This window comes from Haliotis rufescens, unplaced genomic scaffold, assembly GCF_023055435.1.
Source record: "Haliotis rufescens isolate VD_foot unplaced genomic scaffold, xgHalRufe1.0.p SCAF_13, whole genome shotgun sequence".
NCBI classification, from domain to species: Eukaryota; Metazoa; Mollusca; class Gastropoda; order Lepetellida; family Haliotidae; genus Haliotis; species Haliotis rufescens.
In genome coordinates, this window is record NW_025963813.1 from 13,409,205 (window position 1) to 13,424,607 (window position 15,403).

The following is a 15,403-nucleotide window of genomic DNA, read 5'->3' on the forward strand; positions in this document are numbered from 1 at the left end:
GATTCTAAAATCTCAATCATCAGAATGGGATCTGTTTTGGTTACAGAATCAGACACTATCAAGTATAATTACTCTTACGTATTCTGACCTAAATAATGTCAAAGTGTATTGTTGAAACACATGGGTACACAGACTCAAATCAGTATCACAAGTTGAAACCTTTTATAGTTATTGGCAGATATTTCAATGGATAATCACATTCTCAGGGCTACACAAACGCTTTCATCTCAAAAACAATAACCACAAGCGCAACGTAAAATAGGAGCCTAATCGGAAACTAAACCGTAAAATACCCTGTGGCCACTTCTGACGGGGCATGTGGTGATGTTCGCGCTTGAAGAAACAAACGTTATTTAGAATCCTGGTTACCATGCTATATTTAAACATCTAACAAGTCACAGTCATTGATCCTATTCTTCTTGTACCAAGCGTGCAGACCAAGCGCACAGTAAGTAGATCTAGTTCGTACATACTCACTGAGAGGGCCTTTCTTAACCATCTGGGAAAATTGAGTTGCACCTTAGCGTACTCGCCGGTGTATATAAATAACAGTGGTCACATTTTAAGGTTTCCAAAAAGGATTATTTGTCTAAAATGAGTGGTTCATGGTCTGAAGGTCAGGTATCCATTTACCACGGAGGATATCAAAGGTATATTAGTTACGAATTTGTGAAATCATGCATGATTCCTCGACCATGTATTCTTAAATTGTGTTAAATAAAATGATCTAATTGGTTTTAAATGTCCCAGGAGTGTACCATACAAAACTCTGCTTTGTTGATAACTATTATCAATGCATTTACCAGTGTTCAAATCATGACCATCAAACAATTATTACAGTAAATTGGCATTCTTTACAACATTATTTCTGAAAAAAATATAAAGTGGATTGTCACAAGACGACAAACAAAAGATTACCGAGGACTAAATGATTAAAGAACCAATGGACAGGAGGGCAGAATCTTTAGTAACATCTTTCAACGTTTGAGCAAATTGTTGTCAATGATGTGTCCATCACATTCTCAGAAGATGATGAGCTCGAGGTTGCTGATCCTGGCTGTGGCCGTCACCTGCGTAGCGCTGACAAACGCAGACGCCTCGATGGATGATGGTTACTATGCTGTTGGAGAGAGAGCCCTAGAAGACAGATACCCAAGAGAATACTACCCAAGCAACTCAAGGGATTCCGCAGATGATTACAAATATCAATATCAAGAACGACCATACGATCAGAATGATCTTCAGATGGAGTTCGATGGAAATCTGAAAATCTTTGGAAATGGCGCCAACCGAGGACCTTTAGGCCAGACAAGCAGGCTGTATAATGTCCTTACTGGCTACGAGGGCTCAGAAGATGGCTATTAGCATGACGCGTATCACTTTGGAGGTAAACAATATGTTATGTATACTCCCGTATACCAGATTCAGACCCGTGACGATCCGGGGTAGAATAGGTCTTCAGCAACCCATGCTTGCCGTAAAAGGCGACTATGCTTGTCGCAAGAGGCGACTAACGGGATCGGGTGGTCAGGCACGCTGACTTGGTTGATGCATGTCATCGATCCCAATTACGCGGATCGATGCTCATGATGTCAATCACTGGATTGTCTGGTCCAGACTCAATTATTTACAGACCGCCGTCATAAAGCTGGCATGTTGCTGAATGCGGCGTTTAACAACAAACCAACCAACCAACCAAGACTCAAACTGTGATAATTTTATTCGCACTTTTGTGTCACTTGAATGTCTGGTCCATCACTTGATTATCTTGTCAAGACTTGTCAAGTTTTACAGGCCGCCATCGTGTGGCAGGAGTGAGTGAGTGAGTTGGGTTTAACGCCGATTTTAACATTATTCCAGTTATATCACGGCGTGTCAGCTTAATGTGGGAGGAAAGCCCGAAGTGATGCAGGTCTCAGACGTTTACCACTTCGGTGAAATCCACGAGCACGGGTATGGTGCTGACAAACCTAGAAACATATTCGGGGCGAACCGGGATTCGAACTCACAATCATAGGTTTCTGGCGTGCCCAAGGGACGCAACTCTGCATAGCGAATCGCGGCGCCTTAGACGACTGGGCCACCCGTGCCCCCTCGTGTGGCAGGAGTAACAAATACTAACCTCTTTATACAAATTGAGTGAGCGGCGTGTGCTAGTCTCAGGACATGCTTACGCTTTCACGGACACCTGGTGTCATCATTGATTTTCGATGATCCACTCATACAATTTTTATCACTGTTCTTTACCCTTTTGCTTACACTTTTTAGACTCAAGCTCAAACATCAGTTTATTTGGCTATTCAAAATTATTTTAAGATGGTATGTGTATCAATTAATGATTGATCGAACTGCAGTTTCACACATGGCGAGCATGGGTTGCTGAAGACCTATTCTAGCCCGGATCTTCACGGGTCTCCCGATGTTTGGGAAAAGGTTGACGTAATATTTCTGTGGCAATAACTTGAAATAATTTATTGATATTTCATTCCGTATTCTATATATCATTTCATTATACACAAATGAATTTACCCGATCATAACAAGGACACTTCTCTACAGAAAAAAGGTAATCAGGGCATATAGGTGTAGCATAAATAGTATTTTTGATTTCCATGTTATGTGGGCATCACACAGTATTAAATTCGTTGTTATTTGCCAATACTGATTGGAATCTTTGACTTTGATCGGACATTACGGAAGGGTGCTTTGATAGTGGTATGAGGACATATAATATATGCATACCGTATGGTTTTTTTCAGAGGCATCTGATACCTGATACCCGATATCCTTTCATCTGATGACCACTGCTTGTAACGGGACAATGGGAATATATGATTTTGTATCCGTCATGCTTTCGTTGTTGTTCTTGTCAACAAAAAATAAACACAGATCTGGTGATATAAGTGTATGATGAGGTATGTGATATGAAATGCAAGGTACACGTAACTGTGATTATTTGACTTTTATTATATACTACTTTTGACAGTATGGACAATGAATTGATTGAAAAGTCCAACTGTGTATACAGCAAACCCCATGTAAAGACAGAAGTTTCATAGTACAGTAAACTACGGTTATAACGAACACGGTTATAACGAATTAACGGATATAACGAACAAACTTTTTAGTCCCGACTATATGCTGTAGTTATGCTGTATATATGCTTATAACGAATTACGGTTATAACCATCTAAAATTAGTAGTCCTTTTGAGTTCGTTATAACCGTAGTTTACTGTAGTGTAGTTTCATACACACATAAACACAATTTCTAAAAGGTTGGTACTTTTTGACAGTTATCTGTGCCTTAGTTACACACATGAAACCACTTTCTAAATGTCGGTACTATGTCACAGTTACTTGTGCGTTGATCTACACACATAAATACAAGTGACAAAACCCTTTCCATATCCATCAGAAGTCTCTGCCAATAACAGAGTCGAGTGTGCGATTCCGACTGTATCATGAGTGAGTGAGTGAGTATGGTTTTACGCCGCTTTTAGCAATATTCCAGCAATATCACGGCGGGGGACACCAGAAATGGGCTTCACACATTGTACCCATGTCGGGAATCGAACCCGGGTCTTCGGCGTGACGAGCGAACGCTTTAACCACTAGGCTACCCGACCGCCCCGACTGTATCATGAGTACGTGTTAATGAAGCACTTACAATCTGCGAACAGGTGAGAGTATATTTCCCCACCGGTGGCATCAGTCATCAAGACACGCAAAGGCAAATCAATTGTCCACCTGAAAAAGAACTGGGGACATATGGTACAAGTCAAAATAGGAAATTGCATTAGACATCATTCTTATCACTGAATTCTTCAAGATGTCTCAACCGTAAAACGTTTTGAAAGCTAAAAACCCTTTCTTAATGGGTGGTAATACATCATAGTTACTTTTACTTTGGTCTACACATATAGAATCACTTTCTAAATGGACGGTGCGACACCCTAGTTATATGACAGTTACTTGTGCCTTGATCTACACACATAAATAAAAGCGACAAAACCCTTTCCATATTCACATGAAATATCTGCCGAAAACAGATATGATTGTACGTTCCCGATGATATCATGAGTAAGCATGTATTTATTAATCATCATCAAATAGTGATGATACCAGGTGTTCGCGAAAAGGTGAGCGCATCCCGACCCACCGGTGGCACCCGTCACAAACACATGCAAATGCAAGTCAACTGTTCATCTGAAAATACATATAGGGACTTATATTGGACATCATTTTTATCAATGATGCGTCACATTTGGAAATGTCTACCATACAACTTTTGGAAATCATTACTAAGGCCTCGAATGTTGCAACTTTGATCAAACAACTTCTCAGCAACTGTTGTATGACGCTTTTTGATATCTTGGTAGAATGAGTTTTACAAATGGTTGGTACAAAATCACTGTTACTTGCGCGTTGTTCTCCACACATAAAACGCTTTCTAAATTGCCGGTACTCTATGACTGTTACTTGTGTCTTTGTATGCACACATATAAACACTTTCTAAATGAATGGCACCATATCACAGTTACTTGTGCGTTGGTCTACACACATATAAACACTTCCTCCGTGGCTGGCACTTTATTAACCTATCGTCAGAAACTCTGGCCTTCTAAGTGATCCATAACAATAAAAGATAACAAACATGTTCATTAAAGTTTATTAACACGAATATTTACGCGTCCATATCAACAAAAACAACTCTGCGCGGGTGCTCCATACACCGTCACTGTCAGTGACTTGCCAGACACTGTGGTATAGCGGTGTCCGGGTGCACCGTTGAATGAATCTGTCAGTGACTGTGGCATAGCGGTGTTAGTGTGCTCTGGGAGAGAAGCTGTCAGTGACTTGCCAGACCCTGTGGTATAGCGGTGTCAGGGTGCATCGTGGAATGAAGTTATCAGTGACTGTGGTATAGCGGTGTTAGTGTGCTCTGGGAGTGAAGCTGTCAGTGACTTGCCAGACACTGTGGTATAGCGGTGTCAGGGTGCATCGTGGAATGAAGCTGTCAGTGACTTGCCAGACAGTGTGGTATAGCGGTGTCAGAGTGCATCGTGGAATGAAGCTGTCAGTGACTTGCCAGACACTGTGGTATAGCGGTGTCAGGGTGCATCGTGGAATGAAGCTGTCAGTGACTTGCTAGACACTGTGGTATAGCGGTATCAGGGTGCACCGTGGAATGAATATGTCAGTGACTTGCCAGACACTGTGGTATAGCGGTGTCAGGGTGCCCCGTGGAATGAGGCTGTCAGTGACTTGCAAGACACTGTGGTGTAGCGGTGACAGGGTGCACCGTGGAATGAAGCTGTCAGTGACTTGCCAGACACTGTGGTGTAGCGCTGTTAGTGTGCACCGTGGAATGAAGCTGTCAGTGACTTGCCAGACACTGTGGTGTAGCGGTGTTAGTGTGCACCGTGGAATGAAGCTGTCAGTGACTTGCCAGACACTGTGGTGTAGCGCTGTTAGTGTGCACCGTGGAATGAAGCTGTCAGTGACTTGCCAGACACTGTGGTGTAGCGGTGTTAGTGTGCACCGTGGAATGAAGCTGTCAGTGACTTGCCAGACACTGTGGTATAGCGGTGTTAGTGTGCATCGTAGAATGAAGCTGTCAGTGACTTGCCAGACACTGTGGTATAGCGGTGTTAGTGTGCATCGTGGAATGAAGCTGTCAGTGACTTGCCAGACACTGTGGTATAGCGGTGTCAGGGTGCATCGTGGAATGAATCTGTCAGTGACTTGCCAGACACTGTGGTATAGCGGTGTCAGGGTGCACCGTGGAATGTAGTTGTCAATGACTTGCCAGACACTGTGGTATAGCGGTGCCAGGGTGCCCCGTGGAATGAATCTGTCAGTGACTTGCCAGACACTGTGGTATAGCGGTGTCAGGGTGCATCGTGGAATGAATCTGTCAGTGACTTGCCAGACACTGTGGTATAGCGGTGTCAGCGTGCATCGTGGAATGAATCTGTCAGTGACTTGCCAGACACTGTGGTATAGCGGTGTCAGGGTGCATCGTGGAATGAATCTGTCAGTGACTTGCCAGACACTGTGGTATAGCGGTGTCAGGGTGCCCTGTGGAATGAAGCTGTCAGTGACTTGCCAGACACTGTGGTATAGCGGTGCCAGGGTGCCCCGTGGAGTGAAGCTGTCAGTGACTTCCCAGACACTGTGGTAAGCGATGTCAGGGTGCCCCTTGGAATGAAGCTGTCAGTGACTTGCCAGACACTGTGGTATAGCGGTGCCAGGGTGCCCCGTGGAGTGAAGCTGTCAGTGACTTCCCAGACACTGTGGTATAGCGATGTCAGGGTGCCCCGTGGAATGAAGCTGTCAGTGACTTGCCAGACACTGTGTTTCATCAGTATCAGGGTACATCGTTGACCGTTGCCATGAGTGACTTGCGAACCACCGTGTAACTTCGGTATCTGAGTGCACGACGGAACGTAACTGTCAGTGATTTGCCAGACACTCTGGTACACCGGCATCAGAGTAGAACGTTGTCATGAGTGACGTGTCAAACACTATGTTACTTCGGTATCAGGGTACACGACGGAACGTTGCCGTGAGTGACGTGTCAAACACTATGTTACTTCGGTATCAGGGTACACGACGTAACGTTGCCACGAGTGACGTGTCAGACACCATGTTACTTCGGTATCAGGGTACACGACGGAACGTTGCCATGAGCGACGTGCCAGACACTATGTTACTTCTGTATCAGGGTACACGATGGAACGTTGCCATGAGTGACGTGTCAGACACCATGTTACTTCTGTATCAGGGTACACGACGGAACGTTGCCATGAGCGACGTGCCAGACACTATGTTACTTCTGTATCAGGGTACACGACGGAATGTTGCCATGAGCGACGTGCCAGACACTATGTTACTTCTGTATCAGGGTACACGATGGAACGTTGCCATGAGTGACGTGCCAGACACCATGTTACTTCTGTATCAGGGTACACGACGGAACGTTGCCATGAGCGACGTGCCAGACACTATGTTACTTCTGTATCAGGGTACACGACGGAACGTTGCCATGAGCGACGTGCCAGACACTATGTTACTTCTGTATCAGGGTACACGACGGAATGTTGCCATGAGCGACGTGCCAGACACTATGTTACTTCTGTATCAGGGTACACGACGGAACGTTGCAATGCGCGACGTGCCAGACACTATGTTACTTCTGTATCAGGGTACACGACGGAACGTTACCATGAGCGACGTGCCAGACACTATGTTACTTCTGTATCAGGGTACACGAGGGAACGTTACCATGAGCGACGTGCCAGACACTATGTTACTTCTGTATCAGGGTACACGACGGAACGTTGCCATGAGCGACGTGTCAGACACTATGTTACTTCTGTATCAGGGTACACGAGGGAACGTTGCCATGAGCGACGTGTCAGACACTATGTTACTTCTGTATCAGGGTACACGACGGAACGTTGCCATGAGCGACATGTCAGACACTATGTTACTTCTGTATCAGGGCACACGATGGAACGTTGCTATCAGTGACCTGTCAGACACTATGTTACTTCTGTATCAGGGCACACGATGGAACGTTGCTATCAGTGACCTGACGACTCAGACACTGTGTTACGTTGTGTAGAAATGTAATCAGAGGACACACGTCCGCTAGGTTTTTACTTTAGGAAAAAAACGACAAAATATATAACGTCAACGCCAGAGAATAACCAGTCTCGATTATTGGACAAAACAGTTTCCTTCCATATTCATAAGTTATTTCACGATTCCAACTATACCATGAGTATGTTTATGAATCATTGCTAGATAGTGTTGATACCAGGTTTTCGCGAAAAGATGAGCGTTTCCTGCCCCATCGGTGGCACCAACTAATCGTTCACCTAAAAATCACGGGAACATATGGTACAGGTCAAAATAGGGAATAGCATCAGGTCATTCTGGTCACTGATGCGTCAAATTTGGAAATGCCCTCAACACGTGTCAACAAAACTTTTTGAAAGCTAGAAACACTTTCTAAATGGATGGTAATATATCATAGCTACTAGTGCCTTGGTCAACACACATATAAACGCTTTCTAAATGGATGGTAATATATCATAGCTACTAGTGCCTTGGTCAACACACATATAAACACTTTCTAAATGGATGGTAATATATCATAGCTACTAGCGCCTTGGTCAACACACATATAAACGCTTTCTAAATGGATGGTAATATATCATAGCTACTAGTGCCTTGGTCAACACACATATAAACGCTTTCTAAATGGATGGTAATATATCATAGCTACTAGTGCCTTGGTCAACACACATATAAACACTTTCTAAATGGATGGTAATATATCATAGCTACTAGTGCCTTGGTCAACACACATATAAACACTTTCTAAATGGATGGTAATATATCATAGCTACTAGTGCCTTGGTCAACACACATATAAACACTTTCTAAATGGATGGTAATATATCATAGCTACTAGCGCCTTGGTCAACACACATATAGACGCTTTCTAAACGGTTGGTACTATACGACATTTACTTGTGCCTTAGATACAACCATAAAGCCAGTTTCTAAATGGTTGGTACTATATCACAGTTATTTGAAAACAAATAAATAAAAGCGACAAAATCCTTTCAATATTCGATTGTACGATTGTACGATTCCTACTGTATCATGAGCATGTGTTTATGAATTACTATCAAACAGTAATGATACCGGGTGTTCGCGAAAGGGTGAGCGTATCCTTCCGCACCGGTCACACAGTCACAAACACATGCAAAGACAAGTCAATTGTTCACCTGAAAAAGAACCGGGAACATATTGTCTGCTCAGTAATCTTCAGATACCATTTGCTTCCATTTTAGACAAATGTTACATGCGCATTTGTAATAGAATTTGTGAAATGGTTCAAACACCAGTTTTTGAATAAATATTTCACATTGACTTGCACGACTGTCTGAGCGGAGTCGCTTGTTGTGTGTTCGAATCCCAGGTTCTTTGTCTATTAGTACCTTGCCTGTACTCTTTTGTTTCACTATCCCCGATATTTCGTGTATTATTTCATAAATACCATCGACCTATTCTCAACTATAGCTTCAAATAGGAAGTCACGTATAGCTCCCGTTTTCATCAGTCTCTAATGTTCCCAAGCTCGTGAGAGCAGTTTATTTCACGGCTTTTTATGGTGTCAAAATTAAATTCAGAACGAAACTATTGTAGCGGATAGGTCCGGGGTATTTATCATGATAGAATTAATACACGGGGTATAGGTGAGGTGAGGTGAAATTTGGTTTAACGTCGCGTCCAAGATTATTGCACTTATATAGCGACGTGCATGCACGTGTGTGTGTGTGGCTGCTTGTACTAGTCCGGACTGATGCCGATTTATAGTGCTAGCTCACTGAGATATCATGCCGCAGTTTTAACATGGATACCCCACTCAGACACAGTATAATGACTCCGAGCCGACCAGTCCTTGTTTTAGCCCCTTAATGCCGAGCGCCAGACAGGGTAACAACAAGTACCATATTTTAACGTCTTTTGGTATGACGCGGCCGGGGATCGAACCCCGGACCTTCCGCTCTCCGGGCGGACGCTCTACCACTAGACCACGGAGGCGGTCCACGGGGTATAGAAGCTTGGGAGTAAACTCCTCCAAGTGTGACAGCAATAAAGCAGGGAAGCCTTGGGGCAATTATTTTTCATTTTTTATTGATTGCTTTTAAACATGATTGTTAAATTACTTGGAAGAGATAATGCCGTGGTATTGTTCTCATAAATCCACGTATTAATATAGTCATCATCATTAAATATCACATATAACGTTGATTTTTCTAAACATTCACAAACTATTAACGCTAATGTCACCAGAAACATATGAGGTATTTTTTTCAATATTATCCTAACGTTGCAATCATCAAGAAAATGTGTTTGTCATTTACTTACCTATTTCATTTTCAAGTGGCTTTTTTTAAATGCATACTTAAAACAGATAAATCAGTAAAACACTGTGTTCAGTATTTTTCTGTATTTCTTACATTTCACTTGTTTGTACAACAGAAGATAGCTGTTAATAGCCGAAACCCCTTTTATAGCCACATGGGCTGCTATACATTACACAGTTACACACAAAAAAAGAAGATGGGTGGATTGGTGTTTTGTGACAGACAGACAGACATAGTATCGACATGTCCAAAAGACATGATTAAAATAAAGCGCAAGCCATTCCAAAGGAAATATGACAGATTGTAAAAACGTTAAGTAAATAACACATAGAATTTTATAGTCATAAAATGTAAACGTATTAAAATCTACAGGTGTATATACAATTTTAAAAATCATTCATATAACAAATATCGACGATATTAAAACAGGTTTGGGCGCAATAATAGTTCAATTCAGGCTGAGTGAGGTGAGGTGAAATGGGGTTTAACGTCGCGTCCAAGATTATTGCACTTATATAGCGACGTGCATGTACGTGTTTGTGTTTGTGTGGCTGCTTGTACTAGTCCGGACTGATGCCGATTTATAGTGCTAGCTCACTGAGATACCATGTCGCAGTTTAACATGAATACCCCACTCAGACACAGTATACTGACTCCGAGCCGACCAGTCCTTGTTTTAGCCCCTTAATGCCGAGCGCCAGACAGGGTAACAACAAGTACCATCTTTTAACGTCTTTTTGTATGACGCGGCCGGGGATCGAACCCCGAACCTTGCGCTCTCCGGGCGGACGCTCTACCACTAGACAACGGAGGCGGTCAGATATTCGTATGACTAAAACCGAAGGTCTTACATGCATGGACGTGTTTGCTTATGATTCCCCATACCATATTTTGTTTACAACATGAACCTCTGAAATGCTTGAAATATTGAAATAGAAAAGTTTCATTTGATAAGAATAACAGAATTTAAAAGTTTTTAATGTTGTGCAAATGGAATCCATGACATTTATTGGCCAACTGACGTAATGTGTATGACTGTGCTACTCCGAAACACTTTTTCTCTGATGCCATTGTTAATTCTGATGTTTTCGTGATATACACCGACCCCGTAAATGGAGTGAGTGAGTGAGTGAGTTGGGTTTAACGCCGCTTTTAAAAGTATTCCAGTTATATCGCGGCGTGTCAGCTTCATGTGGGAGGAAAGCCCGAAGTGATGCAGGTCTCAGACGTTTACCACTTCGGTGAATTCAGGAGCACAGGTATGGTGTTGACAAGCCTAGAAACATAATCGGACACGAACCGGGATTCGAACCCACGAAAATAGGTTTCTGTCGTGTCCAAGGGACGCAACTCTTCACAGACACACCCGTGCCACCCAATATTAATAAAATAATAAATAAAAATAAATAAATTATGACATCGGAGAGAAAACGTTTGATTCGAAATCAACGAAAACTCACACGCATCTATCGATCGTAACTCAAGACAGACCTCATATCATACTAATGAGCACCCCACCCCATCCCACCCTAAACCGTTGAGAAAATTAATGACATTCGCTTCTCGTAGACGAAAGTAACTTTGCCAAACAGAATATTGTGCATTGTAAAAGGAATACACAAGGACATTAATCATTGGACGTGATTAACAAATTCATGATTGAAGAGCCATGGGTATTGTCCTTTATCTATATAAATTATTGTCGTCCCCAACAAATATAGTTCAGAAGACTAAAGCCCTGACTAAAAGGTTTCATTGTAATATGTTTATTCTTTTCAAAGCTTTATTAACATTTTCTGGCGATCAAAACTGGTGGTATGCATCATTACACAATCAATAGATACAGAATTAATGTTCCTCAAGGCAAAACTCTCAGCGGAAAATAGCCTAATGAGATTAGAGGAATGTGGAGTTGTTCTAAGTGCAATAACTCAGTGTATTCAGAGCATATAAAGCTGATTGAGAACAACACACTAGATACCAGGTGACAGGGATCGTTGAGGTGAGTGGCAAACTTGAGCAAACTTTATTTGTAAAGTGCAATTATCAAACCGGTAACCTGAAATCACTAATATTCATCTGTGATTATTAAAATATAAATCCAACCGTTTGTACAGGGACAGTTTTATATCTTTTGTGTGACTGAAAAGCGATTATTTATCAACTACGATAAAAACATTATTTTTATTTTGGTGACATTAAAATGTACTATTGATGCCAATTGTCCCATGTTAAAGCTACTTCGTAAGATCTTCATCGTCATTATTTTCAACATTATTATTTTGTTTTTAATGTTTTATGTCTTTGGAATGATATGCGTTAACGTTGAAACGTGGTTGCTTGCCGACAATATGACTCTATATGACTTCTTTGGCGCAAGATTCGTACTGTCATGAATGTGAAAGCATAAGAACATATATTTTATTGTATTCATAAACTCGAAATACATGCATGGCCTTTAGGAGTATGTTCATATATTTTTCGAGCAGCTTTTTCCGTATTTCACGTTTCGTCTTTTATCATCTATATTATTGCGGCAAAATATCCAAAGATAAAGTATATTTGACAGTGATATAGACCCAAACCGGTTAACGAATTGAGACATTTCCAAATATGTTGGTTGGTTGGTTGTTTTACGCCGCACTCAGCAATATTCCAGCTATATGACGGCGGTCTGTAAATAATCGAGTCTGGACCAGACAATCCAGTGATTGATATCAGGAGCATCGATCCGGGCAATTGGGATCGATGACATGCATCAACCAAGTCAGCGAGCCTGACCACCCGACCCCGTTAGTCGCCTTTTACGACAAGCATTGTCGCCTTTTACGGCAAGCATGGGTTGCTGAAGACCTATTCTACCCCTGATCTTCACGGGTCTCCAAATATGTATCAAGCTTTTATTGGTTTTATTACTGGCATTTGAGTGAGTGGCGGGTGGATCCGGTAGAGCAGACCATGCTTACCCAACTGGCCAACACCTGGTTTCATCATGATTTTCCATGATCCACTCATCACTATTTTGTCTTTAACGCTCTATGGAATCTGTATTGGGAAGATATTCGAGGCAGATGACGTTGACGATTTGAAATCGTCACGGCTTCAAATGCCTTCGGTTTGTAGAAGTGTAGGGATTGAATCATATCGTATCTTGGAAAAATCGCCTCTTTAATTATAAAACATTTCTTTCCACAGACATAGTTGTACCATTCATCTGAAGCGTGCAAGAAACTTATCATCGTTGGTTCGAATCCCTAAATCATGATAAATTAATGATTATGTGTCTAGGTTTGTCAGCACCTTACCCGTGCTTGTGTGTTTCACCAAGTGGTAACCGTCTGAGACCTGCATCACTTCGGGCTCGTTCCAATATTAAGCTGACACGCCGTGATATAACTGGAAGAGTGTTCAAAGCGGCCTTTAACCAAATTCATTAAACCAATTACTCACTATTTCAGACTCCAAAAATGCAAGTAGTCGTACAAGTAGTCTTTGTCGCTGTGTTCGTCACGGCTGCGCTCGCATGGGAGGAGCCTCAGTATAAGCGGTTCTTCCCCAAACCAGAAGCGAAGACAGAGCCATCCTATTATTATGACAGGCAAGATGACGACAGACCCAAGGACTGGAAGCCGAGAAATGACAACAAACGACGTGATTACTATTATTATGACAGTCAAGATGACTACAAACCCAAGGACTGGAAGTCGATCAGTGACTACGAACAACGTGATTACGACTACAACAACGACTACTACTACCCTTCACAGCCCCGCGTACCCGACAGCACAAACTCAGGGTATGCTTACGACACGCAATATTATGAACCTAGATCTGCCAACCCACAACCAGTGCTTGAGTTGAATGGAAACCTGAAGTTGTATGGCAGCCGAAGGAGGAACGGCCCATTCCTCAACAAACTAACTCGGCAGGACTACTACTGGTGATTTGTGAGTACTTATACATGACGGAACCTTAGAAACGGAACCTTAGTCGGGGACACGTGGGGCCAGCTTCTTCAATTCTCTGTTCAGAGTTGCGTCCCTTAGGCGAGCCAGAAACTTATGGTCGTGGATTCGAATTTCAGATTTGCCATGTTTCTTGTTTTGTCAAGCACCATAGCCATGGTCGTAGGTTTCACCCAAGTTTTAAACATTTAAGACCTGCATCACTTCGAGCATTCCTAGGGGGCACGGGTGGCCCAGTCGTCTAAGGCGCCGCGATTCGCTGTGCAGAGTTGCGTCCCTTGGGCATGCCAGAAATCTATGATTGTGGGTTCGAATCCCGGTTCGCCCCGATTATGTTTCTAGGTTTGTCAGCACCATACCCGTGCTCGTGGTTTTCACCGAAGTGGTAAACGTCTGAGACCTGCATCACTTTGGGCTTTCCTCCCACATTAAGCTGACACGCCGCGATATAACTGGAATACTGTTAAAAGCGGCGTTAAACCCAACTAACTCACTCACTAACTTTTAAAGGACTGTAGTGAATATTCTCGAGAAGTTTACAACTGTTTGCATTCAGCCGTATACAAAACACGAACAGCCTATATACCATTAAGAGTTGCGTCCCTGAGGCATGACAGGAACCCAGGATCACGTGTTATGCCCGTACTCCTGGTTTCACCAAACTGATAAACATCTAACATCAGAGTGTGATATAACTGGAATACTGTTCGAAGCGGCGTTAAACCAAATTCAGTTACGAAAAAAACACCGGCTTTAACGCCGCCTATGTTCCAGTTATTTCACTACGTGTCAGCTTAATGTGGGGGGAGAAAGCCCGAAGTCATGCAGGTCTTAGACGTTTACCAGTTTGGTGAAACCCATGAGCACGGGTATGGAGCTAAACAGAAACATAATCGGAGCGAATCGGGATTCGAACCACAATCACAGGTTTCTGGCGTGCCCAAGGGAAGCAACTCTGCACAGCAAATTGCGGCGCTATGACGACCGGGCAATCAGTGTCCCACTTACGAATTAACAATTTTTCTTCAAAGCCTCAAATACAGAAATTGAGTTAAACTTACCTTTTTCAGTTATCATTACCATTTTTGATTATCATGTACATGCTTATTGTGTTTTAGGTCTGTAATTCTCGGGCAGTTCGGCGCATTGGGCTTCTCGGAAATGATTAAAGTTACGTCAAATACTCAGTTGTTGTTCTGTGTTTTGATGACACCATTTGGGATGCCGGATATGAGTGGGTCCTCAGTAACAAATGCTTTTCAAAAGTTCGATGACAGATAAAAATCTTAATCCCTGATTTTACGTGCGTGCATTTCGATCAGATTGGGGCGCACTGTTTTGTGTCTATATTAATTAGTTCTAATATACTTCTAGGTTTCCTAAGATATGAGACCCGTGAAGATCCGGGTTAGAATAGGTCTTCAGCAACCCATGTTTGCCGTAAAAGGCGACAATGCTTGTGGTAAGAGGCGACTAACGGGATCGGGT

The 15,403-nt window shown here is 42.6% G+C and overlaps 2 long non-coding RNA genes across 2 annotated transcripts; both read left to right on the forward strand.

The window, feature by feature from the left end:
* Positions 1–356: 356 nt before the first annotated feature.
* On the forward strand, positions 357–2,848 carry LOC124121568. The gene is made up of 3 exons (XR_006859054.2): positions 357–448; positions 1,027–1,387; positions 2,759–2,848. It is a non-coding gene; the product is annotated as an uncharacterized LOC124121568 (long non-coding RNA).
* Positions 2,849–11,892: 9,044 nt separating this feature from the next.
* On the forward strand, positions 11,893–15,102 carry LOC124121562. Its single transcript, XR_006859053.1, has 3 exons — positions 11,893–11,952; positions 13,409–13,897; positions 15,034–15,102. It is a non-coding gene; the product is annotated as an uncharacterized LOC124121562 (long non-coding RNA).
* Positions 15,103–15,403: the final 301 nt, after the last annotated feature.